This window comes from Eriocheir sinensis, chromosome 27 (genome assembly GCF_024679095.1).
Source record: "Eriocheir sinensis breed Jianghai 21 chromosome 27, ASM2467909v1, whole genome shotgun sequence".
In the NCBI taxonomy this organism is placed as follows: domain Eukaryota; kingdom Metazoa; phylum Arthropoda; class Malacostraca; order Decapoda; family Varunidae; genus Eriocheir; species Eriocheir sinensis.
The window spans coordinates 4,988,774-5,016,273 of NC_066535.1; the positions used below are offsets into that span (position 1 = coordinate 4,988,774).

The window sequence follows — 27,500 nt, forward strand, 5'->3', positions numbered from 1 at the left end:
TCGAGCATTTTGTCTAATAGGTATGATCGGCGGGTATTATTAAGGCTAACAATACATTTTTGGGGAGTGTTTTGTGTGATGGATAACGAGGCGAGGGGCGTGCGTGGCCTGCCTGTTGCCGAGCCGCGCCGGGAACGACTTGTTGACACGGCGAAGCGGCAGGAGGCAGGTGGAGGCAGGTGTGCAGCGGCGGCCCTCCCTCCCTCAGTCGCCTGCCTGACGCCGCCGCGAGAGGTGGTGCGCTGCCCTCAATTCTCTTCCCGGCTCTGTGGGGACGGCATGACCCTCCCCGCTGCTCGTTGACGACTTCGCTGTGCCTGTGCCGCGCGAGCCTGTGACTGTGTGTGTTGACCTAGCTTTTGCGTTGTGTTGCTGATTTACTGATTGTTTGTGTTGACTTTGCGTTGCGTTGTTTTGCTCTAATACTAACTATTTGTAGTGACTTAGCGTTGCGTTGTGTTGCTCTAATAGTGTGACTTTGTAGTGATTTAGCTTTGCGTCTAGTTACTATCATACCGGGACTCTGTATTGACAGTGTTGTGTTGAGCTGCTCTAATACTATAACTGCCTCTGGTGAGCTTCTCTAATTCTGTAAGTGTTTGGTGAGCTTCTCTAATACTGTGAGTGTCTGTGGTGAGCTGTTCCAATACTGTGAGTGTGTGGTGCCCGAGTTTTGCGCCGAGCTGCCCAACACACCCGTCCAGGCCCCGGCCCCGGTGTGTAGGGATCAGGGTGACGCGTCTGGAGTCACGGCCCGTCACCGTGCATTAGTGACCCCGCCAATCGCTGCCCTTATCGCCGGACACCATCGCCGGGCCGGCTAAATGGCACGCCCCTGCTGCTGCTGCCGCCGCCGGGTGCTGGAAGGAGGCGAGTGAGCCGGCCTGACAGCCACGGGGACCACACCCACCCGCTCCCTCCCCCGCCACCTACGCCACTCAGAGTTTTTGGCTCTGATAATATCGCTGCAGGTGGCTCTTCACTTCCTTCCCGGCCACCAGACGCCAGTAGTTGTGTGTCTGTGGCGCGGCGGTGAAGTGCCGAGTAACAGTGTGGTGGAAGTGTCAGTGCATCGTGTGCTTATTTCAGGACGCTGAAAAATAGACTGACAGACTCGATTGGACAGTAACAGTAAATTAAAGTGACACCCTGCGAAACGGCGAACATTTCCTTGTGTAAAAACGGTGATTCTTCTTTGCGGCTTACATTAAAAACAAGAAGGAACACTGTGCACGAGGATAACGTTAAGTGGAAATATAATAAAGAATTGAATAGACATTGAGAAACTGCTCTTGCCCGCCACCTTGAGAGACTGATAAACTAGGCATTCGAGGGCTTGATTCAGCCTCGAGTGTTGTGTGAGGGTGAGGTGAGGAGCAGGACACCACCACAACCCCCCACCCCCTCCCAGCGGGACACACACATCCCTCAGCTCCGACCCTGACATTGGAAGGTAAGATAAAGGCCTTGTTTTAATAGCCGGCCCCACCCCCAGCGAGATCATCCCAGCCGTCTCAACATAGATACGCCTCGCCGCCTCACTCACTATGGATGGGCGAGAACAGATTTAATAGGATGTCATTTTATCTTTCACTTTTGTTTCTCGCCTCACGCGCCGCCACGGGAGGCATGAGGCGACGAAGTTTGTCAAGCCCGTGTTGTTAAATGTCTCGGCATCTCAGTTCGCCCGTTCGAAAATCCCCTCGTAGAAGTTCCCGGGCTTTTCATGGACTGTTTTGTGTTCCTATAGGTCTTGCGCACCACGAAGGGGAAAACACCCATGAAATCCCAGTTAATCTTCTCTGTGGCCGTAGAAAAAAGTCGTAAAGGGAGTCCAATACACTTTTGAATACGAGGCACCCCCGTCACAACACCGCCGGACGAGCCTCCCTGCGTCACCTGCGTCCCGGGTTATCGCTCGTATCATCAGCCTTTTATCAGCGTGGAGAAGCCAATCCGCCCGTGGCATCGCAGCGGGGAAGGTCTATTAAAAGGGGAGACTCAATGTTCTTGTAATTATTTTCCCACCGTGCAGCTAGACGCCCCACGCACTAGCTCATCTCCCCCCCTTTCTCCTCCTCCTCCTCCTCCTCTGCCTCTTCCTCCTCCGCCTCCGCCACCTTCTCTTCCTCTTGCATTACTGTCGGATTTTATCATGAGAGACCCGGAGATTTTAGTTTTTGTTCATTCTTTTATCCTGAGAACCTCCTAAGTGTTCTTCCTAATTGGCGTTCAACCTTGCCATTACCGTCTAGCAAGTCGTCTTGTTTTCCTCCGCATCCTCCAGCTTTATACCCCCCCCCCCCCCCGCCTCACCCCCCCTCTTCATCCTCCTCCTCAGTTTTTCTCTAACTTTTCAGGTCTGCAATACTTTTCCTCGCTCTAAATGCATCCTTAATTTTCCTTCCCAATCACGCCCCCTTCCATCCCTACCTACCCATGTCCCTTCTATCTCCTCTCACTTCATCTTTCCACTCTCTTACTTAATACATCCTTTATTTATTACCTTTGCACTCACGTCCTTCCATCCATTCCCACTCCATCTTTCTCAGCATCATATTTCACTTTTCCCTTCGTTCCTCTCTCCCTATACCTTCCTCCCTCCCCCTCTTCACACCCACTCTTTATTTTCCCTTTTCAGTCACGTCCCCTTCTATCCTTACCCATGTTCCCTTCCATTCACTCCCTCTTCATCTTTCTCAGCATAATATTTCACTTTTCCCTTCGTTCCTCTCTCCCTGTACCTTCCTCCCTCTCCCTCTTCACACCCACTCTTTATTTTCCCTTCTCAATCACGTCCCCTTCTATTCTTACCCATGTTCCCTTCCATTCACTCCCACTTCATCTTTCTCAGCTTCATATTCCACTGTCTACTTCTCCGTCCCTCTCTTCCCTACCTCCCTCCCACTCCATCATCCTTCTCGCCCTCTCTCCCTGCAACTTGAGCCTCGCCAAGTGCATGTAAAAGTGTATTATTTTTTCTCCTGCGACAGCGACGAGGCGTTTAATATAATAACTCAGACGGGGGCAAAAAAGATGACTTTATGATTTCCCTCTCGAGAGATGAACAAACTTGAGTTGCTCGGTCAGATGGAGGGAGGGAGAGCGGGAGGGGGATGGAGGGAAGGCGGGACGACCGGGTGGGGGGTGGGGGTGGGGGTATTCGAGACATGGTGAATGAATCAGCTTCGTGGGGCTGCTTCGTGTGGGCCGAGCCGAAGCATTCCTGCGGGTGGTTCGAACGCGGTGATTCGTTTGCTCTCCATAAAGACTCGTCGTTGTTTTTGTCTTCTTCCTTAACAACAATGAGATGGACGCGTTTCTCTGTTATTGGAATAGTAAAAGTAGGTCTCTCTCTCTGTCTCTCTTTCGTCTTTACTTTCCTCTCTTTATCCTTTCTCCATTTTCTCTCTTCTTCGGTCCCTCAATCCTCCTCTCTCTCTCTCTCTCTCTCTCTCTCTCTCTCTCTCTCTCTCTCTCTCTCTCTCTCTGGTCTTTTCTTAGTTTTCTTCTCCATCTTCCTTCCTTCAGGTATTGCGGACATCCACAACTATATTTCCTTTAATTCTCTTATTTTCTTCCACCCTTCCTCTTTTTCCCATCAACCATTCCTTCCTTCCCTCCCTCGGGCGTGCTTTTGCATAACTCAAGTCGACGTTTTTCCCTTCACGGCTGACTTGGCTATGACGTAACATGCTTTTCGTCTCTTTGATACTTCTGTTGCTACTTTTCACATTTCCGCCTCTAATTCCCATGTTTCTGTTGCTACTTTCCATTTTTACCCCGCTCACTCGCCTTTTCTTTCCCTCTCCCATCGGTGCTCCGTAACACGCGTCTCGAAGGAAAGGTCGGAATAAGAGAATTTCACGGGTTCGGTGGGACGCTGCATGAGACTCTGGTTAGCGGCGTGAGGCAGGGCAGGGAAGGGCTGGACGAGGCGCGGTGACCTTGAGGCTGATGGGGAAAGAGGTGGAGTGCGAAGACATGATTGAGGCTGCTTAGGGATGATTACGAGGAGGAGGAGGAGGCAAGAGAAGGAAGCTGTTGGTAGTAATGAGGAAAGAAAAAGAAGACATGATGAAGGATAAAAATTAAATACGAAGAGGAGGGGAAGAAGGAAAAAGTAATGGTAAGAGGGATGAAGAGGGGAAGGAATGTGGAATGACTAAGAGAAAAAGGGGGAGGAAGTAAGAAATAGAAAAGGTAGATGAGGAGAAGAAGGAAGGAATGTGGGTAATGAGGAGGAAAAGAAGTAAAAAACATGAACGATCCTGAGAAATGACCACGAAGATGAAGAAAAGGAGAGGAGGAGAAAATAAGGAGAAGAGTATGAGGAGGAGGAAGTAAGAGAAGAGGCTGTTAGTAATGATAAAGAAAAGTGGAGGACATGATGGAGCGTGAGAAATGACTACGAAAAGGAGGAGGAGGAAGAAGAAGAGGAGGAGGCTGTTGGGTAAGATGGAGCAATGAGTGAGATGAATGAGCCAAGAGATAAGGGTTAGTGAGCAAACATATGCACGGGAGGGAATGAGGAAAAAAAAAAAGATTGATGTAAAAGTGTAACAGGTGGAAAAAAAAGGGGTGAGAAAGATTTAGTGGTAGTTATGCGTCAAGGCCAAACACGTGGAGGCTAAAACAAACGAGTGGAAGTGGCATCCGGGTTCATTCAGTAAATCCAGAGCCAGGGCTGTCAACACACACACACACACACACACACGAGTCGCTCCGTTTCTTCACCCTTTCACCCTCAATCTTCTGTATAATCCCGTTGAGAGAGACAGAAAGCAGGAAAGAAAGACAGAAAGCAAGAAAGAAAGAAAGAAAGAGACAAATAAATAAAGAGACAGAAAGGAAGAAAAAAAGAAAGAAAAAGATAGAAAGAAAGACAAAGACAGAAAGACGTAGTAGAGGTAGTTGTAGTAGATTAAGGAACATGAGAAACAATGGCAGATGACGAAAAAGGAAGCTAAAAATAAGGCGGGCGAGAGAGAAAGAAAAAAAAAAAACATCACAGGGGGCAAAAAACGTCTTAGGAACGCCGCCTGTCCTTCCGCTGAGAGATTCGCAGACCTAAAAAGCTAACGCGGGATGATTTTTACCCCCCTTCCACCTCTCTCTCTCTCTCTCTCTCTCTCTCTCTCTCTCTCTCGCCCCCACACCTGGCATTACTGTACAGGTGATGGATGTAGCAATTACTAGGCGTCCCTCGCGTCAGCCGGAAGGTCACGTCGCGGGAACCCCTTCAAGAATGGGACGAATTCTTATAAGTGTCATTCCCGCCGCGAGGGTATAGAGAAGGAAGGGTTTTTTGCAGCCTCATAGCGACAAGTTGGCAGTGGTTAGCGTTCATTGACGAGGCGGGATGAGGATTAGGAGGAGGAGGAAAAGAGAAGGTTGGAAGGGAAGAAGTAATAGAAAGATTGATAGACAGGTAAGAGGAGGAAGAGGAAGGTTAGGATGAAAGAGAGAGAAGGTCGGAAAGGGCAAGTAACAGAAAGATTAATAGGAATGTAGGAGGCAGCGAAGGATTAGGAGGAGGAGAGAAGGATGGAAAGGGATAAGTAATAGAGAATCGGATAGGCAAGTAAGAAGTGAAAAAGCAGTAGGAGAAGGAAGTGAAGGAAGGAAAAAGGTTAGGAAAGAAGAGGTAATAGAAAGATTGATAAAGAGGTAGGAAGAAAGGAAGGAATAGGAGGATAAGGAGGAGGAGAGAAGGGTAGAAAGGAAGAAGTAACAAAAAGAGGGATGGGGAGGGGATGCTGAGGATGGAGGATAGTAGCTTGAGAAAGGAGACGTAATAGATAGATAGATAGATAGTCAGGTAGGAGGAGGAGAAGCAGGAGAAGGAAAAGAGGGAGAAAACCAGTAATTGGATTAATGTATAGGTGGTGTCCTTGCAGCTTCAAAAGAGAGAGAGGAAGAGTGGCTTGCCTCCTATTGTGTTTGTTTGGCTTAGGTTTGGTTCGGTGAGGTTGTGATAGGTTGTGTTGGGCTTGATAAAAGTTAGGTTAGGCAGTGATGGGTTTGATAAGGTTATGTTATGTTAGGTTAGGCAATGTTGGGTTAGATAAGTGTTATGTTAGGCAGTGATGGGTTTGATAAGGGTTACGTTAGGATAGATTAGGCAATGTTGGACTTGACAAGGATCACGTTAGGTTAGGTTAAGGCTGTGTTGAACTAAGGCAGAGGAAGTGTTAGGCTTGATAAGGGTCATGTTAGGTTAGGCAATGTTGGGCTAGATAAGTGTTGTGTTAGGTCATGTTAGGCTGTTTTTTGGCTTGTTAAGTGCTACGGTAGGTTAGGTTAGGTTCAGGTAGGTTACGTAAGGCTGTGTTGAGCGAGGTCAGGGAAGGTTGAGACATGCTAGGCTGAGTTAGATGAGATTAGAGAGAATTTGGCTTAGGGTAGATTAGGTGAGCTTACTCTGCGGTGGACTATAGTATTGTGTGCGAGGCTTTTGTGTGTGTGTGTGTGTGTGTGTGTGTGTGTGTGTGTGTGTGTGTGTGTGTGTATGTATGGAGGGGCGGGGTCCATGGAGGAAGGAGGTCACCACTCGCCCTGGGATGACCGTGTTTCAAAGTCAACAACACACGCCATTCAGAACACACACACACACACACACACACACACACACACACACACACACACACACTAAGGCTAGCTCTCCCCCTCCCCCCACACACACACACACACATATACACTTGAACAATGACCTCCTCCTCCTCCTCCTTGTACCTCTTGTCTCGTTCTCCTTTTTTTTTTTTCTTTTCATTCCTGTTCTGTTGCACGGCCGCCGCCACGGTACTTTCCCTTTCCGTCTTTTATTTTTCTCGTCTCTTCTCATTTCTCTGGTTTGCTCTTAAGTTTGTTTATCTTTTGGTTTCAGTGTTTGCATTTCGTTTTATTTCCCTCCTTTTATGTCAGTTTCTTGTTTTTGCAGTGAATTTATCTCTGTATTCTCATTATTTTGTCTGCACACAACTTCAACCCGTTTTATTGTTTTGTTTTCCTCTTGTCCTTCCCTCTAGTGTTTCCTTCAATCCTTCTCCTTTTTCTTCTTTAACCTTTCTTCCCTTTCTCTTAGTCCTTGTCCCTCGTCTGTCCATCATTAGTGTCTTGCATACTTTCCCGTCTGTCATGTTTCTCTCCTTCCATTTTCATTTTCCGCTCCTTCTAGTGTTTCCTTTCAATCCGTCTCCTTTTTTTCTTTAACCTCTCTTCTCATTCTCTTAGTCCTTGTCCCTCGTCTGTCAATCATTCAATCTTGCATACTTTCCCTTCTATCAGTTTTCTTCTTCCATTTTCTTTTTCAGTTTCTTGTAGTGCTTCCTTCAATCCGTCTCCTTTTTTTCTTTAACCTCTCTTCTCATTCTCTTAGTCCTTGTCCCTCGTCTGTCAATCATTCAATCTTGCATACTTTCCCTTCTATCAGTTTTCACCTTCCATTTTCTTTTTCAGTTTCTTCTAGTGCTTCCTTCAATCCGTCTCCTTTTTTTCTTTAACCTCTCTTCTCATTCTCTTGGTCCTTGTCCCTCGTCTGTCCATCATTCAGTCTTGCATACTTTCCCGTCCGTCATTTTTCTCTCCAATTTTCTTCCTTCCTCCAGTCGTATCTGCTGCTGCTGCTCTTCCTCTTCTTACCTCTTTCCTCGTCCTTGTCTTATTCTATCTTTCCCTCTTCATCTGCAATTATAATTTCACATTTCTTTCGTCTCTTCCTTTATTCTTTTCTTCATTTTTTCTCTAGCCTTGTTCGTCTTCTCCTCTCCCTTTTCTTGCCTTCCTAACCGTCTTTGCATTCTGTTGCCTTCTCTTCTGCACTTTTTTCCCTTATTTTCATCCTCTCTTCTATTATTTTATCTTCAGTCTGTTCTTTTGTCTTATCTGAATTTCCCTTTTCTTTTATTTACCTTCCTTCCCGTCCTTGCCTTGTCTCCGCCTTCTCCTCATCTGTACTCTTCGTTCCTTATTTTCATCTCTCTCCCTTCTATTCTTTTCTTCAGTCTTTTGTTTAGCCTTATCCCACTTCCCCTTTCTCTTTTCTTGTCTTCCTTCCCGTCCTTGTCTCGTCTCCGTCTTCTCCTCATCTGTACTCTTCGTTCCATATTTTCATCTCTCTCCCTTCTATTCTTTTCTTCAGTCTTTTGTTTAGTCTTATCCCTCTTCCCCTTTCTCTTTTCTTCCTTCCCGTCCTTGTCTCGTCTCCGTTTTCTCTTCATCTGCATTTTTCGTAACATTTTTACCATCCTTCCACTTAATCGTTTTCTTTCATGACCTGCATTCGAAGAGCCTATTCCTCCGTCCCCTTGTTCTCCCTTCTTCCTCTCTGTTTGTCCGTCATTCATTCTATACCTCCTTTTTCTTCCCCCCCCGCCCGTGTTTTCTCTCCTGCCTCCCTGTCCTTCACTCCATCTCAGCAGCCTTTCCCTTTCCCTTTATCTTCCCTTCCCTTCGTTTATTGCCTCACGCGTGCATTACTCAACCTTCAGTCAGCACGTCATTGTTGTTGGTGCGCTTTGGCAGCTGACCTTTCTCTCTCTCTCTCTCTCTCTCTCTCTCTCTCTCTCTCGTTCGTTCGCTCGCTCTCGGTCTCGCTCTCGCCCTGAAGCACTCTTATGACACGTTTCCGCTTTACAAAACACGCGCCGGTTGACCACATGAAACTGCTGCTCTCTTGAGGTAGTGGTTTTGCAATGCGCTGTTACATGGACGTCTTTCCTTCCTTCATTACACCTTACAATCCTTCCTCCCTCCGTCCTTCCCTCCCATTACCTGTCTTCCACTCTTTCTCCGTCTCTCGCACCTGTCCGTCCTCTCCCTTTCATCCTCTCCCTGCTCCCTCCCTCCCTCCCATTCGTCGTCTTTATGTCGCGTACGTGAATGTATGCCTCTCTCCCTCTCTCCCTCCCTCCCTCCCTCCCTCCCTCCTTTCCTATTCTCCTTCTCTTTTACTTTCATCCTCTTTTCTCTCCATATCTTTCCTCCAGCCATCCCTCTATCCTCCCTACATCGTCCCCTCCCTATCCCCCTTTTTTTTTCTCTCTCCTTCACCCTTTCTTCCTACCTCCCTCACATTTGCAGGACTCTCTCTCACACACACATTTCCCTCTCTATGCGTCCCCCTTCACCCCACCTCCTCTCTCTCCCTTTCTCTCTCCCTTTCTCTCTCCTTACCTCTCCTCCCATCCCTCCATCCTCGCCTCATCGTCCCTTTACTCTGAGTGTGTATGTATGTGTGTGTTGGTACGTAAGCGCCCGTGTACGTGTGTGCGTCTCGCCTCGTGCTATGCGTTCATGAATATACACATCAGAGGGGCCGACGAGAGGCAAGTGTGTGGTGTATGAGGAATAACTAGTGAGCGGTGGCGACTCTTCTGGCCATGACGATCTTGTTTGTGGCGCATACTGAGAGAGAGAGAGAGAGAGAGAGAGAGATGAGGCAAAGAGAAGGAAATCACTTTAATTGCCTGTGGTAGGAAGTAAGAGGATGGAATGCCTTATGGGGTCGACCAAAGGGGGAGTGGGGGGGGTAGGTTTTTTTTTTTCTCTCTCTTTTTTTTTTTTATTTAAACATAGGCACATGTATAATATTTGCAGACCCAAAGGGCCTATTCAAAGGGCAGAATAAAATCTTTATAAAAAATAACTACATAAACTATAAAATAAATATATATATACTATAAAAAATATAAAAATAAAACATACAATACAGAATATATGCTCTCTCTCTCTCTCTCTCTCTCTCTCTCTCTCTCAAGGCTTCACCGGTATCGAATTACTTGCAGATTTATTTATTCTTAGACACGATGAAATTGCGTCAAGATAAGTGCCCGCTCACGCCCCCTGAACACACACACACACACACACACACACACACACACTATTTTTTACTCCTACGCACTAACCTTACGTCCCAATTTTACTCTTCAATCAACGTTCTCCACCTCCTCCTCCTCCTCCCACGGTTGTATTCCACTCTCCCTTTCTCCTACTCAACCCTTCTCCCATGCGTATTCCACCCATATCCACCCACCTATCCACTTCCATCCACTCTTACACTCTTGATCTTTTTTAGCTCCTCTCACCCTTTTCCATACATTCTTACTTGTTTTCTCTTACTCTCTTTCCTTCCTCCTCACTAACCCATTCTCACTCCTTTTGATTCACTCATATCTATTACAACCCACTTACACACTCTCCTTATCTCGTCCACTTCTATTTTTTTTCTAGTTATTTTTCTATATTTAGGTGTTCAGTCCTTCTCACCCGCTCTCCCTCATTCTTTTTTTTTTTTTTTTACAACAAAGGAGACCGCTCAAGGGCACAAAAAAAGGAAACAATAATAAAAAAAGCCCGCTACTTCCTGCTCCTAAAATGAATCCAAAGAGGTGGCCGAAAGGGAGGTCAATTTCTCACTCATTCCGTCTCACTTATTCCAATACCCACCCACTCTTACATACTTTCAATCTCTTGTACTTCAGTTTTTCTCTTTATAATCTATTTTCAACTTTAATCCTTTCCTCAAAATCACACACATTCTCGCTTACCTACCCGCACTCACTCCGTCTCATTAATGCAATACTTATACCCACTCACTCCTACACACGTCCAATCTTTTGTACTTCTATTTTTCTCTTTCTGATCTAATTTTAAATTTAATCCTCTCATCATTGTCACACACTCCCTTATTCTTGCTTTCACCGATTCTCACACATCCTGACTCAGTTAATCCCATATTCTCCCTCTCCTACACACTTCCAATCTTCTGTACTTCTGTTTTTCTCTTTCTGATCTATTTCTAACTTTAATCCCCTTCTCATTATCACACACTCTCATTCTTGCTGGCGCCGATTCTCACACACCCCGACTCAGTAAATCCCATATTCACCCTCTCCTACACACTTCCAATCTTCTGTACTTCTATTTTTCTTTTTCTGATCTAATTTTAACTTTAATCCTCTTCTCATTATCACACTCCCTCATTCTTCCTCTTACCCTTTCACACACATCCCGACTCAGTTAATCCCCTATTCACCCACATCTACACACTTTCAATCTCTTGTACTTCTATTTTTATCCTTATTATCTATTTTTAGCTTTAATTCCCTTCTCATTATTACACTCACACCCAAGCTCACTCCCACTCACATTTTTCCCGCTGTTTCTCGCTCCTTTTCATCTCACTTCCCCAACCTCACCTCACCTAGCTTGTCTCACAGGTTAGGTAAGATAAGGTAAGGCAGCGTAAGGCAGGGTAAGGTAAAGTTATAGGTAAGGGTAGGTGAGAATAGGCTAGTCTAGGAGAATGGGTGACTAAAATAAAACCGGTATGAACCCTCTGTCAAAGCGTCGGGCTCCTGAAGAAAAAACAAAGGAAGGAAAAAATGGAGGATGCTGAGAGATGCTGATGCTGCCGCGATCCTCCCTGGGGCTCCTTCCTCACGACGCCTCACAGCCTCGTCGAGTCACTAAGCCTGAAATGAGCGACTTAAAAGGGGTTCACGATCTCCTGGTTTTCGCAATGAGCCTCGCCGTGTCAACTTACAGAAAAAGGAGTGACCCTGACCGATGACTTGGGTTGCGTTGTGGTGGTGATGCTAATAATACAAGTAGTAGGAGTAGTAGATGTAGTAAGGGTGGTAGTAGTAGTAGTAGTGGTTGTAGTAGAGGTAGTAGTAGTGGTGGTAGTGGTGGTGTTTCATGGTAAAAGTTGTATGTTTTCAATGATATATATATGCTAAAAAGTGTATTTCAGATAGTTGTTGTGGTAGTAGTAGTAGTAGTGGTAGCAGTGGTGGTAGTGGTAGTTGCAGCAGTGATCGCGATGGTTGAGGTGACTTATGTGAATGACTTGTAATAAAAAAAAGCTATATTCATTCCCTACAGAAAAAAGCATTCATAAAAAAGATGAAAAAAATAGTTTTAGAGGAACTAGATGACTGACGTAGGAATGATGACTGACAAGGCCGCAGGATCAACAGATTTAATGATTTTAGTATTATGTACAAGGATAAAAAAAAAAAAAAAATGTAAAAATAGCGAAAGGAGGAATGAGAAATGGAAGAATAGGAGGGTGAATGGGAAGGCAGGCAAAAAGACGACTAAAAACAAGAATGATTTTAGTTCCCTCATGTTTAGGTGATAAAGATGGTGATTGTGATGGTAGTGGTGGTGGTTGTGGTGGTGATGGTGGTGGTGGATTAACATATACACTGAAGGAGAAAAAAAAGTGAGCAGTCTAAAGAAAGAAAAAAAAAAACCTGACAAAATAATAAGAAAGAAAAGAAAAGGATAAGAAAATGGAGTATGATTATCCAGACAAATTCAAATGAAACCAAAGAATAAGAGAACAAGTTTTAAGTCACCAATTTTTTCTCTGAAGTGGAAATGGTAATGACGGTGGAGGTGGTGGTGGTGGTGGGGGAGTGTGGAAGAGGTTATGGAGGAGGTGGTGGTGATGGGGGTGGAGGTAATGGTGGTGGTGGTGTTACCAGTTTCATGCGAGGCCTGGAGGCGGGGGGGAGGTCAGAGGTCACGCGCGGCAGGTCAGTAACGGATGACAAGTGACCTTCCGTGAGGGTGGAGCTGCCGATACAGGATCCCGAGACGCGTGGGTGACGGAGCCGAAGGGAGAGGGAGGAAGGAAGTGAAGGAAGGGGGTAAGGAAGTGAAGGGAGGGAGGGGGAGAAGCAGGAGAAGAGTGAGTGAGGGAGAGAGTGAAACGAAGAGAAAGAATAAGCAGGGAAGTGGATAAGGAAATGGAGGAAGGAGAAAGGAAGAGAGGGAAGGAGTAAGTTGGGGAGTAAGGGAGGGAGGGAGAAAGAGGGAGACGGAGAAGAGTAAAGGAGAGAAGAAGAGGAAGGTATGAGTGGGCGGGTAACCGAGAAAGTAAGTGTACGTTGGACTGAAGAAAAGGGAGAGTGAACGAGGAAATGAAGGGAAGAAGGAACGGAGGGAGGAAGACTAAGAGAGGTAAGTGGGGGTACTGAGTGAATGTGTGAATAAGCCAGAAAGTGAGTTAATGAAGGTAGGACTGAAGGAATGAATAAGAAAAAAAAGTCGAGTGAGTGAGTGAGAAGAGAAAGTGATTTAGTGAGAGAGGGAAAGAGAGAGCAGATAAGGAATGAATATGGAGGTACACGAGCAAATAAATAAGGAAGGGAAAGAAATGGAAAAAAAATATGTATGCTTTGCTTGAATATAGAGTAGAAGGAACTGAGAGAGGGAAGAAAGAAAGGAATGGAGTAAAAAAGAGGAAGGAGTACGCGTGTGTGAGCGAGTGAAAGGAGTGAGTTATGAGTATGTGGGGTGAGAAGGGAAGGGAGGGGAGGGGAGAGGAAGGGAAGACATGGGTGACGGAAGTGAGGGAGATTGAGGTAAGGGAGAGGATGGGTGGAGTAGATAGAGAAGGGTGAGGGTAGGTGAAAGGAGCGATGGGTGAGCATTTGAGGTGACGAAGGTGAGGAGGTGAGAGAGAGGATTGATAAATAGAGAAGAGGGAGAGTGAGGGGAGGAAGAAGTAGGAAGAATAGAGTCCTGATTTAAATATTGCGTCAGAAAAGGGCGGAGGAACTAAAGAATCGGGAAGAGGAGGAGGAGGAGGAGGAGGAGGAGGTGGACGACAGAAACGGAAAAAAAAAATACTAAAACTAAAAGACGGATGGAAGAGGAAAAAGCGAGAATGATAGAGAAGGGAAATATAGATAAATAGATTATGGCTTTTTTTTTTGTCTGAATAACGATATTGCTGTGAAGGAAAGGTGATGAAAGTAATGATAATGATGAGAAAATGGAGGAGGTAGAAAAAGATGTGGATGGAAAGAAGTGAAAAAATGTAGAAGAGAAATGGAAATAAGAACGAGAATAAGGAAAATAGGGTGACAGAATAAGAATGATAAGAACGATAAAGAGGAGGCTAGGAAGAGGAGAAAGACAAGGAAGAGAAAGAGGAAGAATATGAGTCGTAGAAGGAAGAGGAAGGAAGGAAGGAGGAGAAGGGTGTTGCAGAGTTGTGTCAAATGGAGGTATTGCATCACCACCACAACTAGCACCACCACCACCACCACCACCACAACTAGCACCACCACCACCACCACCACAACTAGCACCACCACCACCACCACCACCACCACCACCACAGCCACCACCTTTATCACCTCTATCGGTTTTATTGTTCGTGTCTCGGCGTTTCATGAGCGACACACACACACACACACACACACACACACACACACACACACACACACACACACACACACACACCTTGCAGTTCCTTAGGTATTGTGTGTGTGTGTGTGTGTGTGTGTGTGTGTGTGTGTGTGTGTGTGTGTGTGTGTGTGTGTGTGTGTGTGTTTCGCAAGAAGATTATCATTATACCTTTTAGTTTTTTTTTTTTTCACTTAATTTCACAATGCTTATAATAGGAGAGGATTCGTTGTTGTCATGTTTTTCCTCGAAGTTGACATTCTCTCTTTCTGCCTTTCTTCCTCCCCTTTTTTTTTCTAAGTCTTGGTTTTCTTGTAAGTCGTCTTCGTGATGGAGTCCTTGCGTTCCGGTCTTTCTTCTTTTTTTTTTTTAACGACTTAGATTACGTAAGGAGTGTCACTTTTGCTTGTCGGGAAATTTGTTCGTATACATTTCTTAGAACGCTGGGTGTGTACGTGTGTGTGTGTGTGTGTGTGTGTTAGTGTTTGTTTGTTTGTTTGTTTGTGTTTTTCCGAGTGTGTGTGTGTGTGTGTGTGTGTGTGTGTGTGTGTGTGTGTGTGTGTCATTAGCAACGTCACTACTTAACTATACATATTTGCTCAGGTGTTAATTGCAACTTATTTACATATATATGGACACGTACAGTAGTTGGGAGTGTGTACACGTGAAAGCTTGTATGTGTGTATGTATGTACTGGTGTGTAGGTGCTGGAAAGAAATAATGATAATGAAAATGTGCGTGTGTTTGTTTGGTGGTACGTACATGCAAGTCATTACCTGCCTGATGCTCTTACGTGGCCAAAATTACAGGTGTGAGCAGGTGTGAGGAGAGGTTTCATTACCGTCCCAACCTATGCATCCCCTCCCCTTCCTATTCCTATACATATTAACCTATTTCTTTTATCTTTCTTTTTTCCTCCCTTCTGCGTCCCCTTTGAACCCTATAAATACCTTCTCCTCTTCTCTCTACCCTTCTCTTTTCGTTTCCTTTCGCCCCCTTATTTACTCCCATTGAACTTCTTCTTTTTCTCTTTTCCTTTTCTTCTTCCTCTTTCAGCCCTTAAAATATCTACTCTTCCTGTTTTTATTCTTCCTCCTACTAATTTTTTTTTCATGTCCCTTAAGCCTACTTTCATTTTAACTTGTTCTTCTCTCTATTTCTCTTTCTTCGTCCCCTCAGAACTCCTTTGAATTACTCCTTCTTTCCTACCTTTCCCCTCCTCGTTCCCTTTCACCCCTTATAAACCTTCTCCAAGCTTCTTTCTCTCCTTCCTCCTTCACGTCCTCTCTCACCCTTTTTCTCTCCCTCATGTCTCCCCTTCCTCCCTTCCCTCCCTTCCTTTCCCTCTCCCCAACTTTTTTCTCCATTTCCTCCTTCAAGAACTCTCACCCATTTCCTCTTCCCCATGTCGCCCCATCTCTCTCCCTCCCTCCCTTCCTTTTCCTCTCCCTTACTTCTTTCTCTCCCTCCTCCTTCACGTACTCTGTCACCCCGTTCCTCTCCTCAGTGTCTCCCCTTCTCCCTCCCTCTTTCTCCTCTCTTCCCTCTCAGTCTCTCTCCGCCCCTCCTCCTCCTCTTCGCTGCGACAGGTCCCGTTACCCTAATGAGACAGAAATGGACAGTAACACCACTTTTACAGGCAGGGGAGGTGTGTAGGGGTTCCTGCTCTGTCTCTGATGTGTCTTCTCTATGTAAATCTCTCTCTCTCTCTCTCTCTCTCTCTCTCTCTCTCTCTCTCTCTCTCTCTCTCTCAGGTGTCGATATAGGTGTCATCTAATCAGTTAATCACCTGAGCAGAGCAACACCTGTTTTATTTACGGCTCGGGTGACGAGAGGAACAGCCAAGGTTAGGTTAGGTTAGGTTACGTTAGGTTAGGTCCATTACCCCTTCCACCCCTTCTACCTCTCCTTATTTTCCTTTACTCCTTCAGACACAAATAAGAAGGAAGTGAGGGAGGGTATGGATTGGAGGGCGAGTGGAGACTATGGATAAGAAACACTGATGGAGCCAATGAGGTTTTGAGTGAATCTGGCTTAGTAAGGAAGGCCGACTAGGGAACAGAGGAGAGAGAAGAGACCAAAAACATTGTATCAGTATCATCATCAGCAGCATCGGCTCTTATGGTAATCTCGTGTCTCTCCTACTAACGGGGCACAAGGCTGAGGCGTAAGAGAAAGGAAAGGGATGTGAAGGCTTTAGTGAGCTGGAAAGTAAGCCTGTTAAGGGCGGATGAGAGATAGAAACACGGCGTATCTTCGTCATCATCAACATCATCATCAATCTTTTGTGTCGAGTGGTAACGGGGCATCAGGTTCACACTTAAAGGAAATGAAGCAAGGGTAGATTAGACTGAAGGTAGTAGTAAAATGAACGTGTTGGGTGAAGTAGAGGGGAGAAGGGGAATATATACACTGGACATCATCATCATCATCATCATCGTCAGTTCTAACATCGCCAGTAACATTGTGTCTTATTACTAACTGGATGCATGGATCGGACGTAAGGGAAAGGAAAGAAAAGGTCAGGTTTGAGTGAAAAGGTAAATAAGGGTGTTCGCTTATTTTGAAGATTCCTCACACTTTCTTCTCTTATACCAGGCGAAATTAGATTGGTTTCAGGATCTTTTCTGGTTTTAATCAAGAGAACAGGGACACCAAAATACTCTTCCAAAATCTTCGAAATCGGGGTTATATTAAATAATGTCAAGATTAACAGGTGAAATTAATAAGAGGAGACATTCAGGTACAGAGCCTTGAGAACCGTACCTGTCGACATGAGGCACAGAAACGGAAGCTCATTAGATACAGAGCAGAGGAAAGTAGAGCAGAGTCACCATTGATGTTAATTACACGGAAGTACAGACAAACCGCACACACCGCAAGGCCCTGCTGAAGTGGCCTAAAAATGTTAACCGAGTGAAACAAATAAGAAGAGCGTAAATGGAAGCCTTGATCATCGCTTCCACCTCCTGAAACTGAAGAGCACGAGAACGAATTGAAAAAAAAAAATAACAGGAGAAATAAATAGAAAAGTTTCCTAAAAATGTTAACCGAGTGAAACAAACAAAATTAACATGAATGAAAGCCTCGATCAACGCTTCCTCCTCCTGAATCTGAAGAGCACGAGAACGAATTGAAATCAGAAATAAATAACAAGAAAAATAAAAAAGTTTCCTAAAAATGGTAACCGAGTGAAGCAAATAAAAGGAACATGAATGAAAGCCTCGATCAACGCTTCCTCCTCCTGAATCTGAAGAGCACGAGAACGAATTGAAATCAGTAAAAAATAACATAAATAGATAAAAAAAAATGGCCTGGGAAAATCAACCGAGTGTAACAAACAATAAAAACATGAATGGAAGCCTCAATTAACGCCCCGACATCCTGAACCTGGAACTCTACAGCACAGCAATGAATCATAATAAGAAAAAAAAATAATACCAGGATAAATAAATAATGAAGGGGTTTGCCTCGATGCCTGAAAGAAATGTTGACCAAGTGAAATCAACTATAGGAGCATGAATGGAAGCCTCGAATAACGCTGATACATCCTTCACCTGGACTTTAGGAACACGGCAACGAATCAAAATAGAGAAAAATATATATGCCAGGAGAAATAGAGATAAAGTAGTCTGCTCCGTGGCCTAAAGAAAGTCAAGCAAGAGAAATAATAAGAACATGAATGGAAACCTCGATCGACGCTCCGACTTTCTGAACCTCGACCTCAAGAACACGACACGGAATCAAAATAAGAAATACAGGAATGGAAGCCTCGATAATCCTTCCCACTCCCTAAATCTGAACCTCATCAATACGACAGAAGAAATAAAGAAATACCTCCACCTTCGCCTCCTGAATCTGAACCACACGACAACGAATTAAAATATGAAAAAAATATATACTAGGTGAAACAGATAAAGAAAACTACGCTTCCAGATCCGCCTCCTGAACTCGAGCCACACGACAACAAATCATGATAATAAAAAATAATATCTAGAGCAGGAGAAATGAATAAAAGAACATCCACATCCGCCTCTTAAGCCAAATCAGAGACGAAAACAGAACAAAAGACAATCGAAGAGGAAAAAATGAATGCTCCCACATCCGCTTCCTGGTCCAAATTTTAAAGACAGGGAGAGAGAAAAAAATCGAACCAAGAGAATGAAAAAAAAAGATGAAAAAAATAAAACGGAGCAGTAGAAAATGTATCCCCTACTAACATATATCCGCTTCACAGGGGGGGAAGAGAGAGAGAGAGAGAGAGAGAGAGAGAGAGAGAGAGAGAGAGAGAGAGAGAGAGAAGAGATGGAAGCAAGCAAACAAGCAGAGGAGTGAAGTAGAGAAAAAAAAAAGAGAAGAGGAGAGGAGACGTAAGGAGAGATAAGAATACACAAGAGATGAGAGAAGAAAAGAGAAGAGAGAAGAGAAGAAAAAATAAAGAAAAGAAAAGAAGTGAAGAGATTAGAGGAGAGAAAAACAAAGTAAAAAAAAAAAATCCGAGACAGAGGACAAGAAAAATAATCCCGAAGAAAGTGGAGCAGCATAACCAAGACCTCTAAAGGGACCAGGAGGAGGAGGAGGAGGAGGAGGAGGAGGAGGAGGAGAGGAGGAGGAGGCCGCCGCCACATCCGCGTGAGGGAGCCCAGGACCCGCCGCTAATCCCTGCGTGGGGCTCACCTGGGCGGCGCAGGTGTCCTCAAGTGACCGCCACGCACGCACATCAGGTTACCAGCATCACCGGGTCCAGGAGGAGGAGAAGGAGAAAAAGGAGGCGAGGGTGATGGTAGTGGTGTTGCAGAAGGATTAAGGTTGGAGTATTGAATGTTAATGTTGGTGATGATGATGGTAAGGAGGAGGAGGAGGAGGAGGAGAAGGAGAGGGTGATGGTAGTAGTGTTGGAGAAGGATTAAGGTTTGAGTATTGAATGTTAATGTTTGTGATGGTGATGGTAAGGAGGAGGAGGAGGAGGAAGAGGAGGAGAAGGAGACTGATGCTTATGATGATGATGATGAGGGATTAAGGGCAAGGTGAGATGTAACCCTCCCCCCCTCTTCCCCCCCTATCCCCCCCCTGTCCACTTAAGCCAATGTCATAACCACCCGTAATCCTAGACTCTAAGGTTGTGGATTTATTAAATTTATTTATTTATTTATTCACTATTTTAGATTTATTTGGTTTCTAGTTTTCTTGCTTTCTTTGTTTTCTTCTCTTCATTTTACTTTCATTGGTATTCCTTTGGTTTTTTTTCCCATTAATTTCACTGTCTATTTGTTTGTCTGTGTATATGTCAGCGTCTAAAAGTCTGTCTGTTTGTCTGTATGTTTGTGTGTTTCTCTCTCTCTCTCTCTCTCTCTCTCTCTCTCTCTCTCTCTCTCTCTCTCTCTCTCCACCTCATCCCCTTCTCTTTCTACCTTCTACCGTATACTTTAAGGGTTGGTTTGACTTGGTATTCATATATTCAAATGATGCAAATGACCCAAGGATTAGTGTTCCGCCTTCAAACTATCATTGCCTTTTGTCTAATGGTCACGTTTTATCTTACTTGTGACTGTGTGTTCTTCATTGGATTTGGTATTCAGTATGTGTGTTGGAGGATAGATATAGATAGATTGATAGATAGATAGATAGGTTGGACGTGGTGTTCAGCATGTGCGTAGGGGGACAGAGATAGATCGGTAAATAGATTGATAGATATAGATGCATAGATGACAGATAGATACAGGAGAGAGAGAGAGAGAGAGAGAGAGAGAGAGAGAGAGAGAGAGAGAGAGAGAGAGAGAGAGAGAGAGAGAGAGAGAGAGAGAGAGAGAGAGAGAGAATAATGAAAAAAGTAAAAAAAAAAAAGGAAGGGGAAGTAACGAAAATGATAGCTCTGTAAAAATCGAAAGATAAAAAACGACAAAATGTGGAATAATGTGAAAAAATCTATAAAACAACACAAAATCTATATAAAATGAATGAATGTGTGTGTGTGTGTGTGTGTGTGTGTGTGTGTGTGTGTGTGTGTGTGTGTGTGTGTGTGTGTGTGTGCGTGTGTGAAAAACCCCTGGAGGCCTTTGCATGGTTATATTTTCTTGTATAGTCTTCTGGATGACCTTCTCCGCAAACCTGAACGGCGATATTCAACACCTGCGACACACCTGGAACTTGTACGTGGTTTTTAATTACTCGCCAGGTGTTCAGGTGTGTATGTAGGTATGTATGTCTGTGTGTCTGTGTCTATAGTGTAGGTGTGTGTTGCTTGTATATGTATGTATGTATATGTGCGTTCATGTGCGTGTGTTTCTCTGTGTATGTGTGTATGTATATGTGTGTTATAACATTTTTCAGTAAAGACACGTGTATGGTTAATATGGTTGAGGTGAGGAGGGGTGGTGGTGGTGGTGGTGATGTGTGCTAACAGATGGATGAAATGGGTTGACAATTACTGGTGATGGTGGTGATGATGGTGATAGTAGTGGTGGTAGTGGTGGAGATGGCAGTAGAGTGTTAGTTGTCGTGTGGGCCGTGGGAGAGAGCGTGCAGGAGGGAGGAAAGCTGGGAAGAAGGAAGGAAAGTGGGAGGGAGGCAGGAGGAAGGGGGCGTGTGTGTGAGGGTGGATAGAAGTGGGCTAGAGGGGTAGAGGAGGAGGACGACGAGGCACACGTGGAAAAAGGAAAAGGTGGAGGAAACGAAGAGGAAGAGGAAAGGAAGTCAAGGCAAAGAGCAGGAGATAGATGATTGTTAAAACAGACCGAGGGAAATGAAGAAAAAAAAGGAGTGGAAGTGAGAAGGTTGTGGAGTATGACGAGAAATGGACTGAATAAGGAAGAGGAGGAGAAGAGCCAAATGTAAATGAATGAGAACAGAAAGAGAACAGAAACCAAAAAAGAGTGGGAAAACGAGGTAGTGAAGGAGGAGGAGATGAATGATAAGAAGAGGAGGAGATGAATGATAAGAAGAGGAGGAGACAAAGGGACTGACTGTTGATGAGGTATTGAAAGAGGACGAAAGAGATGAAGATGAAGAAGCAAAAAAATGAATACAAGGTCGGGGATAAAAAGAAATAGGAGAAGAGGAAGAAAACAAAAAGAAAGAAGAGAAGGAATTGTGGAGGGGTTGAAATATTAGCACGAGGTTCATAATTTGTTCTTGTAATTCTTGTGTTGACCTTGTGTTTCCTTATTCAAGCGAAGGAAGATAAATCACAGAAGGGAGTAAAAACAGAAAAAAGAAGAAATAAATAAAAAACGGAAGGTAACTGTTGATGTAATTAGGAGTCATTACTTAACTTCCCTCACTAAATAAGTCTTGGGCCGCTCTTTTTATAGGTAATTTCACTTAATTGCTGTTTTAATTATTCCCTCCACTTACCTGGCCAATTATTTTTATATGTTTTTTTACCTTTCTCCGCGGTGACTCATTTCCAGCAGGTTGACTCTTCGTTATTTTGCAGGTGTCTCGAGTTTGTTTTGCTGAGTTTGTCTCGTTTTATTTGATGTTTTTTTATATATATTCTTCTGTGTTTTCGTTTGTCTGTCTCGTCTGTCACCCGTCTTGTTTTCCTTTTTTTTCCATTCCTTAATTTTTTTTATTTTTAGCTTATTAATTCATTTTTCTTTCTTGCTATTTCTTCTCTTTCTTCGTTTCTGACTTTCACTCTTTCTCTCCTTCTTTTTATTTCAGCTATCTACTTATCTTTCTTGCTATCTGTCTCCTTTCTTTATTACTTCTCTCTCTCTCTCTCTCTCTCTCTCTCTCTCTCTCTCTCTCTCTCTCTCTCTCTCTCTCTCTCTCTCTCTCTCTCTCTCTCTCTCTCTCTCTCTCTCTCTATTTTTAGAGCGGGTGAGAGAGAGAGCGAGAGAGAGAGAGAGAGAGAGAGAGAGAGAGAGAGAGAGAGAGAGAGAGAGAGAGAGAGAGAGAGAGAGAGAGAGAGAGAGAGAGAGAGTGTTACTCGTCCGTCCACCTCATCCTTGTTTTATGCCTCCCATTCTGTTTGTTTTTCTCATAAACTGGTGGTCTTTTCTCCTTTCTATCTCTCCTCTTCTCTCCTCTCCCCCTCCTCACACGTGCACTCTCTCCTTCTTTCTTTTTTCTCCCGTCTCTAAGTTTTCTCTCTTTCTCTCCCTTCCTTTTTTAATGCTGCACATTTTGTTTGTATTTTTTTACAAACTCGTGGTTGTCCTTCACTTCTTTCCCTCTTCTCTCTTCCTCCACACATGCCCTCTCTTCCTCTTTCTCTCCTCTCCTGCCTAACTGTTCTCCTCCTCCTCCTCCTCCCTTCTCTCCTTTCTTTTCTCCTTCCCTCCGTCCTGCGGCTGGTGTGTCGTGTTGTCGCTAGCCACTGAGCCTTCGTAACACCCCTTTCATGGGAGAAAAATGCGACTAGTGATCCCTGCTTCGGGTTACTTGCCTCCTTCTCCCCCTCCTTCTCCTCCTCCTCCGCCTCCTTGTTCCGTCCTCCCCTCCCTTCCCTCTCTCCCTTGTGTTAATCCAGGCAGCTGTGTCCAAACCTGCCTCAAGGCTTACCCCTATATATTTTCACCTTCACCACCAACGCCAGTATCATCACCTATCACCACCCCCACCATCAACACCGCTATCGCATATGACCACTATTACCTCCACGTATATCTTAGCCTTTCCTATCACCACTGCCATCCCTATCACCACCACCATCAGTATCATCACACATCACCACTTTCACCTCTATCACATATCACCACAGCTACCTCCACCACATGAACCACTGCCTCTTCCTCCTTCTCCTCCACCATCATCTGCACCCCTCTTCCTCCTACCTCTTTCCTCCTCCTGCTCACTCCCACTGCAGACACACCTTACAACACCACGCTGCACAACTACACCCCATCCTCCCCTTTCTCTCTCCTCACAGCCCCTTTTTGCAGTGTAATTACCTCACACAAGTACGCTTCACTACACTGCACCACACACCGCCTGGCCCTACGCTCCATACATCAGCCGCACCACAGCCCAGGCGAGCCATTATTCATTGGAGCACCGCCACCTCGGCCCTTTGCTACCCTTTCCTCTTCTTGCCTTGCTGGACTCACCTCCACTACCACTGCAACCACCCCCACGACTCCAGCCACCACTGCCACTACCAATGACGCTCTCAATATCACCCACAGTACTAATAATAACCCCACCACCATAACTAATAATAACAAAAAAAATAATAAAGAAAACATCCACAGCAACAATGAAAATAAAATAGCACCACCACAACCTAAAGGAACAACTATAAAACAAAAGAGCAACGACAATATCAATAACCCTTTAAATTGTGAGTATAAAATTGCACACCCACACCTTGAATTGCCACCATCACCGTTGCCACACCTTCCCAGCCACCACACTCCCTCATCTCTACACACTCATAATATTTACTCACCCTACACTCACCATAGATTCTTACTTGGTGAACTCTAGAATAACTGAACTCAAGATAGGGAGAGTATAAAGACACCTCTGAAGCTAAATAGAATCATTCCAATTTAGTGTCCTCGTCTATCTTCTTCATCAGAGCAGCAAGTTGTGGGAATTTTTCAACTTTTTTTCGTTAAGTCCTTGGTGTTCCTCCTCTACCGTTAATAACAAGTTCGTGGGTGACTGTCTGTGGGCCAGGGGTAAAGGCGGCAGTAATGTTCCCGAGACTTGATGTGTCTCACCCTGACGCTTGGTGACACTGTGAGCTCTTGTTGTGGAAATTTTGGATCGTCTACAATGTAACTTGGTCATATCGTCTTTGTGGGTTAGGTATAGGGCATGCGATCTCCCGTCTTAATTCAGGTAACTAATGTGATTTTTGTGTCAGGAGAGAGAGAGAGAGAGAGAGAGAGAGAGAGAGAGAGAGAGAGAGAGAGAGAGAGAGAGAGAGAGAGAGAGAGAGAGAGAGAGAGAGAGAGAGAGAGAGAGAGAGAGAGAGAGAGAGAGAGAGAGAGAGAGAGAGAGAGAGAGAGAGAGAGAGAGAGAGAGATTTTTAATTTCAACACGTTGCTGGCGATGGTAGCTGAGGGAAGTCTGTATTAATAAGTTTTCAAAGATACTACTACAATAACAGTACTATTAAGGTTACGTTTTTTTTCTTTATTCAACTACAGAAAAAAAAACCAAAGTAACTATTCATGAGTTTATGACTTATTTTACTTATATTTTGGTTTTAGATATACTGAATATAAAGTTTTCAATCATTAAGAATCATACTTTTATACGATTCGCAAATACACAAAAAGATACGTGATTGAACAACTCTTGGTACATCCCGAGTGATTACAGTGGTTTTGTGCTTTATCAATAGGAATTATAACCTTTCTCCTTTCCTTACTATTCAACAGCCTCTTCGACGACTCTCAAATACACTTAAACATACACGAACAAACTTATCACGCTACCGCTGCGATGGGTTGTAGGAGCTTCAGAACCACCTTGATTTATTTTCACATTCTATCCTAACATATCCTGTGTCCAGCAACGGTTTAGTGGTCACAGGATCGCTCTCAGAAACACAACGCTCCGTGCCGCAACACCTACCCCCCACCCCCACCTGCTCTCCTCCTCCACCTGGGTCATTTTTTCATCTTTAATTAATACGCCAACACGTGGGGATCATTCCTCTTACCTTGGCAAGTATATTCCTCCTAACTTGTTCTTGTTCTTTTCTCGTATACGACATCCGATCTCCCTTATTAATACAGGTAACTAATATGATTGACGGGTCAAGATAGATAGATAGATAGGTGGATAGATTTTTGGAGAGCTTTTATGACGTTGGTTTCTGTACCTTTTTTTCTGTTTATTTTTCGTGTGTATTATAGGTGGAGAGAAAGAGAAAGAGAAAGAGAGAGCCTCGATGTGTGTAAAGGTAGGTGGCATGGAGGGAGGGAGGGAGACTATATGTGATTGTGGTTTCAATGGCCAGAGCAGAAGCTGGAAGGAAGAAAGGAGACAAGGAGGAAAGAAAGGGAGGAAGAGGAAGTAATACAGGAAGAAAGGGAAGGAAGTGGAGAGGAAGAAGGAAGGGAAGGAAGAAGGAAGGGAAGCGAGAGGAAGGAAAAAGGAAGGGAAGAGAAAGGAAGGAAAGAAAGGAAGAGAGGAAGGGAGGAAGGAAAGGGAGAGAAGGGGAGGGAGGAAGGAAAGGGAGAGAAGGGGAGGGAGGAAGGAGGGCGAGTTTCCGCTCTAGATCCCCGTCGTTAGCAAGTCGAATTAGTTTGTGGGAGTTGGTTAAGCCTCGTCGTGAGCGTTTCATGTCGGTGCTGTTTTAATTATACTTCTTTCAGCTTTCACATAATAGAAAGTCAACGCGAGACTAAACACAAACAGCAGGTAGATAATTATTAGGAATGAAATGGGCCTGAGAGTCATAAATTTGGTGGTGCACGTAACTATTTATATAAGAATATTAATAACCAGATGTGAAGCTTGATTTAGTGATGGATAGTAACATAGTGACATATAGTGGAGACGCTAATAACAGGTAGATATTAAGAAAGAAATGCGTCTGAGAGCCATATATTCAGTGATACACGGAACTGTTTATGAGAAAAGAAAAAGTAATTATCTGATATGAAGTTTGTTTTTTGTGATGTTTCAGCTTTCAGATACTGGAATCATTAATAACAGGTGGATAATAAGAAAGAAATATGTTTGATTCATACTTATTGATTCACGAAATTAAGTATAAAGAATAGTATAAACCACATATGGAGCTTGATTCAGTGACGTTTCAGCTTTCGAATAGTAAAGACGTAAATGGAAGATGAATATTAAGAAAGTAATACGTCTGAGCATGTCGTTTGGCGATGCAACGACTATACAGAGAAATAGGAATGACCGGATATGAAACTTGATTTAGTATAATGTTTCATCCTGCAGATAATAGAATCGTAAATAACGGGTGGATATCAAGAAAGAAATACGTCTGAGCGTCACAACATCAGTGGCGCACGAAACTATTCATAAGACAAAGCAACAATGGTAATCAGACGTGAAGCTTCCAGAGTGATGGATGTCCAGGAAATTGAACTTGGCTCCCGAAAACAATACGCCGTTTGGGCCGTTTCATTCCTCGTTCTGCCGCTCTCCCCTGCGCGGTGGTCCCAGGTACGGGTGGGGAGACAGGTAAAGACACACACTGGAGAAACCGTCGCCGCAACACCTGTGCAGGACGCCACAAAGGCTCCTTAAGGTGAAACTCTTATTAGTTCTCTGTTGTGAGGAGTATGGGGAACACTCACGCCATCTGACCTTCTGTGGCGCTCTCCCATACAGTTAAACTCCCTCTCCTTTCCCTTCCCTCCTCTTCCATCTCCTCCCCCTCCTCTTGTGTACTATGCAGGTGACACGCTCGCTCATCCCTCGTCCCTACCATCATCCCTCTCTACCTTCTCTGGCGCTCTCTCGTACACTAAACTCCTCCTCCTTTCCCCTCCTCTTCCTCCACTCTTGTGTACTATTCAGGTAACAACTTCACTCATCCCTCGTCGTTCCTTTCAGGGTCGTTTAATTAACATTTCGACGCCCAAGCACACATACTTGACAAGGTTTTCGTAGGAGCTTTTGGGCATTTCCAGGGGTAGTTTTATGACCCCTCTGGTAGTTTGATCATTCTTTTGTGCCATGAACGTACAAAAACACTCATCAGAACGCGATTGATCTCCTTTTTGTCCGTTGGAAATAGTTCTTCTTCTTTAAGATTTACACCTTTATGAAATAGTTGATGTGCGGGTTGGGAGCGTCCGACAGCACCGACCTTCAGTCTCCTAACAGATCACCTTCAGCGTCTTGGTGTATCCTCTTCAACTCATTCCCCGGTGTTGCTCCTCACTTCACGCCGCCTCGGGCCCTCCACTGCCTGCTGCTGCGCCTCCTCGTGTACCGTCGTCGCAATCCGTAAGGCACTCAACCTGTTATTTGCTGACAATGAAGGAAACTGAGCGGTAGAGGACGTGATGGATGGCGCCATACACGAGAAGGGAAGGTTGGGGAGAAGGCGGAGAGGAGTGGAGGCAGCCGAGAATAATGAAGTTAGCGAGTAATGGGTGCGTAGGGAATATGTATGGCCCAGGGAGGAAAGCGAGGGACGGCAAGGTGGTGGTGGAAGGGTGATGGAGGTGGTGGGAATGATAGGGTATTGGTGGTGGTGGTGGTGGTGAGGGCGGTGGTGAAGGATTGGGAGTTCTCATAGCCGCCGCTTTTTTTTATTCTAGTCGTTGCGGGATCTCATAACTCATAATGTGTGTTATTAGGTTTTTCTTCCTTGTGTTCTCCGAGTGTTGTCTTATTTATGGGGAAAG

General features: G+C 44.6%; 1 protein-coding gene across 2 annotated transcripts in view; it reads left to right on the forward strand.

Moving 5' to 3' along the window:
- Nucleotides 1-113: 113 nt before the first annotated feature.
- Nucleotides 114-27,500, forward strand: part of LOC127004029 (protein inscuteable homolog) — a 225,072-nt gene continuing 197,685 nt past the window's right edge. Inside the window, exons 1-2 of one of the 2 annotated variants that reach the window (XM_050871256.1) lie at nt 114-340; nt 1,090-1,453. The gene's annotated coding sequence lies outside the window, so the exon portion shown is untranslated. Of the gene's footprint in view, nt 1,454-27,500 lie in introns of both variants that reach the window. The other variant, XM_050871254.1, reaches the window with a different exon arrangement.